Source organism: Dermacentor andersoni, chromosome 10, assembly GCF_023375885.2.
Source record: "Dermacentor andersoni chromosome 10, qqDerAnde1_hic_scaffold, whole genome shotgun sequence".
NCBI classification, from domain to species: Eukaryota; Metazoa; Arthropoda; class Arachnida; order Ixodida; family Ixodidae; genus Dermacentor; species Dermacentor andersoni.
Genome location: NC_092823.1, coordinates 98,155,391 through 98,161,404, shown reverse-complemented (window position 1 = coordinate 98,161,404; position 6,014 = coordinate 98,155,391). Strand labels below are relative to the sequence as shown.

Below are 6,014 nucleotides of genomic sequence, written 5' to 3'. Positions count from 1 at the left end.
GTAATTGAGTAAATATACTCAGTAATGCCTGAGAGGAGCGGGAGTTAGGCATCCGTTGGTGGCTACCACCTAGCCTCGCGACGGCGTGAGATGGGGCCCCGTTTTTACACAGCTGGTGTGACGTCACACCGACCGTAGCGCCCCTGGTTAGAGGAGCGGGAGTTAGGCCGCCGTTGGTGGCTACCGCCTCGCCTCGCGACGGCGTGAGATGGGGCCCCGTTTTTACACAGCTGGTGTGACGTCACTCTAGGTCACGTGGTGTGACGTCACGCAGCGAGGTCACGCTAAAGGTCAATGGTGCCTACCACCGCCTCGGCACGGAACGGGCTGAAGTGCGACCTAAAGTAGTATTGCTTCGCAATAAAAAGTCAGCCCTATTGCTTTGAACTGTAGGGTGAAGCCATTTACAGTGTTCAGCCGTTTCCTCTCCTCTCCACAAGCACCGCATAACGTGTCTATATCCATAGAGAGAAGGAAAAAATAGCCAACCCTTCCCCTACCGGAAAATGGAGGTAAGCCACGGGTAAGCGAAGCTTGTCCTGCGTGGACCTGACCTTCGTCACGGTTAAGTAACCCACAGGTAACGGTGTCCGCTCCCTCAGCTCGGGATCTTTTCGCTGCTGTCGGATTGCCTGGGCTTGGGCGGTTCTATAACGGCTGGATCGGCGAGCCCTTTCGCGGGCGAGTTCTCACCACTGCTCATCGAAGGCTGCCCGTTTTTCGGGGGAACGCACAGCGCGTCGCCGTCCCATACGTTTTCCGAGACTGAATGGAAACGACGCTGGCGACACGCGCGAAGCCCTTTTCCTCCCCGGCGGAAGCGAAACGGCCTAAACACAACCTACAGATATGATATATAGAGCTTAATTTGAATACGACCTAAACACAACCTACAGATATGATAGCATTGGTGTTTAATTTGAATATACCAGAAAACATGATTCTGTACATAAAAAGTCAAATACAAACCCTTTTTCGGAAAGGCGCAGCCCACTCGACTCCTAGTAACAACACCATCACACTTAATAGCTTCTGCGCATCCGCAAGAAAGCTGCAGTTGCCAGGAAGCAATCAGGGATTCTTGAAATCTATTTCGGTCCACTCTTAAAAAACGAAGCTTAAGCGTCCTCCAAGTTTTTCTTTGGCAATTTTCTGATTGAAAGTTCTGTACGTTCAGAGTGTTGATTTCATCTGCATCCCTATCTTCCGCAGACCCCTCTCTGTTTCTTTAACCTTTTTCTTGATCAATGATTCTTGGAGTCAGCTTGAAGTTCGGAAGTTCTTGCCGTGGTTATGTGGCCATTTATAGGCGACTACAGCAAAGTGCAGGACGATTTCACACGCTGCTGTATTGGCCAATAACTGGAAATGAAGGACGCAGGTGGGTTCCACGAAGAGAGGACGCGGGAAACACCCGCGCTGGGAAAGAAATCAGATTAGTAGCTGCGCTGTAGAAGAGGCACCAGATTTGCACCCTCGCTCAGAACAAAAGGGTAGACGGTCCGAGCTGAAGGGGAGTGTTCGGGGAGCGGAGTTTCGGGCTTGGACTAGGACAGACACCTCTGCGTTTGAATAAAGCGTCTCTTTACCGGATAACGGCTCTCTGCGCTGCCACCGCGCACTCGAATCTCGTCGTGGGGCGCCGGCTTCGGACCTTAAACACCTTCCCTTTTGTTGAAACTGTTGATAGACCTATTCAAGCTACCAGAGGATAAAGGGAAGGGAAATTAACTCTTGGTTTCAGCGATCAATGATTCTACGTTCGCCGCAGGAGCGGGCGCCTAAGAGAAGCGCTCTAAAACCACCTTGCCGTCATTAGGAACCAAACTCTTGTCCTCTGCCTTCAGTGTGCGACACTCTACCATGCATTGAGGTACAGCAACAGCTGTTTCCACATTCACATTTTTGGGTGTTTGCACACATACACAAGATTTTACCCTGGAAGTCTTAGCGAGCACCAGCCATGGCCATGGCAGTGAGTCTAATCCAAACATAGTGTGGATGCAATTAATGCTGGCGACCTGTGCTCTTATCCTGGTAACTTAGAAGCATATACTTTGTGCGTGTTACTGCCACTTGTCCTTGTTTGCTGCTTTTTAGTGCAACTTTCATTAGTGTGAAATGTGAACTCAGTAACTAAGCTTCTGTGTAAATTTTTGCAGGGGACGCTGCCAGCCCTGGGCGCCTGCGGGAGCTGCCACTTCAGCCAGGGCCGTGTGGGCTATGAACAGGTGACCCCCCTTTGCTGCAGAACATTACAGAGCATAAGTGTAGTTTCAGGATCTGTCTATGTGAAGTCTTTTCATCACAAGTTCAAATTTGTGTTGTTACAGATCCCATCGAGTTCGCCTGCTGCTTTGGTGAGGCCAGTTCCCTATCGACACAGGTGGAGCTCCCTTGCCTGAAGTCGCCAGGAAGATGTAGTCAGAGAATGTGGTATTCAACTACACGGCCACTCAATTCACTGAACAGGAACAACGAGCAGTTCACTCGGCAACCGTGGCCAGAAAGAGGTGCAATGCATGTTTTCATGCAGAATTTCTTTCACTCTTTGCAATTGCAAATTGTGCACCAATAGAGAGGCAGTTCTACTACGCTTCAGGATGTGACGAAGCAAGGTGTTGAACCAGAATGTTTCTGTACTTTCTTTATTATTCCTGTTGAAAGGGTTCAATTTTGTGGCAGTTTAAGGAGTTCAATATTTTCAGTGCTTAATATTTCATACTGTATGTGACCATGCTAATTGGATATTTTTTTTTCATGGGAATCTCGCATAGCAGAAAGAAATCAAAACTGCTTGAGAATTCATTAAAGAAAACACAGGAATGTGTAGCAGTGTAGAACATAGTGCGGGATATGAGAATTGCAATCTTTCTGTACAGCTGATGGGGTATTCACATGGGGCATTGCTTACACATGTGTAACTTGCTGATTGCAACACTTTCTCTTTTTCTTGGGAAATGGGGGCTTGGGTAAAGGAACTGACACATGACCACAGATTGATGTAAGTTAGACATTATTAACAGCAATGTACTTTTTGTTTAAAAATAATTTATAGGCACTTCTGTGAATATTCTGATGTAAAAAAAAACTTCACTTTTATAAGTGAAGTGTTACTGAGCGTCAAACATTGCTTTGTGTGGCACTTCACTAATACTTCGGATTTTATATGTTCTTGCACTTTCCACCAATTTTTTCACTGTTAGTACTATAGTATTCATGTTCACTGGCAATATTCCTTGGCAGCACAGGGCACTAAAATTTCTACTATATTTCAGGGATGATTTTAGTCCCTGTGAGTTTGACGAGAGCCAACCTTCAAGTGATGTCACAGTGTCTCGCAGCTGATGATTCCTTCTGCCAGAGGCAACTGCCCAGCGTAAGTGGGAACCAGTGCCATTCTTTGTGAAGAAGCAAGCCCTCCCATTGCCGTAGCGAAATTAACGAGTGTTGCATACGCCTGTACATTTTGCTTGCGAGAATTTCAGGAGATAAGATCCCTCACCGCCAATGTGGAGAAGTGGCTGTGCTTGCGGCCATAACAGTGTCACTTGTGCTCTAACCATTATTCAGACTGGAGCACGATGCAGACCCATCTCAGTGAATTGGGAATGAAGTGTCCTTTTTGTGAGCACACGATTGGCGCAAAGATCTGGGCGATGATGCGACAGATAAGGTGGCACACGACTGTGAAGCAATTCACATTCAGCATCTTCCAATTATCCTTCACAAACAAGTACGATCTTCTCACGCACATTCGACGGCGCCACCTGGTGCATAATTTATACAAGTGAGGCTAGTGTCCAAAGTCATACATTATAAGAAAACTCAGCGAATTCATGTTCGTCAACTCACTAGTGAGCAGCTTGCTTAGCTTTGAGGAGCGTCAACCTTCCATCAGCTCATGTGTGTATCGCGATTGTTGAGAAACGGCAGTATGCTGTGTGCACACGAGTTTGTGAGTGACTGGAGCCAATTTAACTGGGTCTTCATGAACTTCGGATTCAAGCTTTCTTATTTCACATGCATTTGTGCAAACTCAGAACTGTCTGGAAAATCTTTTAGTGAACAGAGGTTCAGCTTGTTCCCTGGCCTTTTGCAAACTGATCCCTTTACAATTAAGCCAGCTGCCCAAATTTAGTTTGTATTGCCTTGGGTTGACTGTAACTTGGCATTTTAGGGTGTGGCTCAGTGAGGTAGCCCATGTATGGGCCCGTCTGGTATGGGATAGCAACTGCGCATTGTTGGCATTGTGCAGTGAGATGCACATGCGTTGTAAATTGCGGTAATTTTGTAATTAGCACTTGTGGAGAAGTTGCAGGGCCGAGGACCCAGGTAGCTGGGCTCAAGTGCCGCTAAACTGCTGTTGTTCCTTTTCTGTGGTGCCACATTATGTCACTGGGGCTGTCTGCTCTTATCCACCCACACACTGCAGTTTTTTGCAGTGGTGGGGATGTTCTTGCTGTGTACGCATACAGCGTGAGAGGCGGTGCAAGTCACTGCTTGTGTCGGATAACTGTGACCATAATATTTATTAATTTACCCAGTGTGTCGCTCACGAACACGCAATCGAGGATAAATGGTCTGATTTGGTAGCCTACCTTGCCTGGTCTACAGCTGATTTTTCATGGCGTAGCTTCGTTGCACTGCATGGGAGGATCACTATACTTCTCTTTCACCAGCTGAAGCGGACAGCACACACAAATACACATCTGAATTTGCATCAATGTATGGTTGTTGAGAGCCACAGAAGCTTGGTGCATACATGCAACACAAGAAATCATGGTTGGTCGAAGGCCACCTCTGAACAGCCAGAAATCGTCACTGGTATTGGTCAAAATATATTGGGGCAAAAAAAAACACACAAAATAAACACAGAGAAGAGAGGGAGCACTGTCTTGTGTTTCTCATTTAACACACAGATTTGTACCAACTAGCTCGCATTCATACCCTTTTAATATCAAGGCACTACAACGTTGTCATGGCTGTATCGCACTGCTGCACTGCTACATGTGTTATTTCCTTGTTCATAAATTTGATTAAAATAGAAGATTCACTATTGGGTGTTTTTACAAGTGCAAAAGAAGCCCATGAATACATGCAAAGTGCCTCGAGCGGCCAGTCACATGGCAATTTTGTGTGTACTTGCGGGCTTCTCTCACGCTTGAAAAATCTTATGTAGCACTATTGAGCAACAGAAAGCTGTATCGGGAATTTTTCATGCTGCTCTACAATTTTCTCACATAGACACTTTCATCTAAATATAATATTTCATCTGATCAGCTTATCATCCGGTCTCTCTCCGTTCCCAGTATTTGTTGCGTGTCATGTGCTTGGCCCGTTGGTTCTCCAGCCAGGTTGTGCGCCATTTTGTTCCCGGGAAGGCAGGAGTGTGCAGGTGCCCATATAATGTGAATGTCTTGATCTTCACGAAAGTTGTTTAAAATTCTCAGTACTTCCGACGAAATTTTTCCTTTTGCATAGTTCTTGACGGCTGTCTTGGAGTCGCTTACTACTATGTTAGCCTCCGTGGAGGATACTGCCAGTGCTAAGGCAGCCTCCTCTGCCTTCCCTGTTTTTACCGTGCCACTAACTCTGCAGTCGCCCTCTAGATTCATAACAACTATAGACATACTCTGTCTACTTGCGTACTCCACCAGGTCCACATTGACCACGTCCCTGACACTACGGAATCTTTTGAGAGCTCTTGCGATTGTTTGACCTTGGTGAAACTCCGGGTGCATGTTTCTGGGGATTGGGGGTATTGATAGATGTTCCCTTATTTTCCTTGGGATGTTCCTCCGCATTCCGTGCCGCGCTTCGTAGGTTATTCCGATGTCATCTAAGATGCGTCTCCCTGTCAAACTCTGTGCAAGCCTTTCATACTGCGCTGCTCTCTGGGCCTCAATAAGAAGTTTGCAATGAAGACGCACATACAAGGGGAGGATGAAATTATAATTATCTAAGCAGTGTTTCGGTTAAAAGAAAACGCATAAATTATGCAGTGTCAATTC

General features: G+C 46.4%; 1 long non-coding RNA gene across 1 annotated transcript; it reads left to right on the top strand.

Annotated features, from left to right (window-relative positions):
• Positions 1 to 2,157: 2,157 nt before the first annotated feature.
• On the top strand, positions 2,158 to 3,467 carry LOC129380284 (uncharacterized). Its single transcript, XR_008608295.1, has 3 exons — positions 2,158 to 2,231; positions 2,334 to 2,513; positions 3,279 to 3,467. It is a non-coding gene; the product is annotated as an uncharacterized lncRNA (long non-coding RNA).
• Positions 3,468 to 6,014: the final 2,547 nt, after the last annotated feature.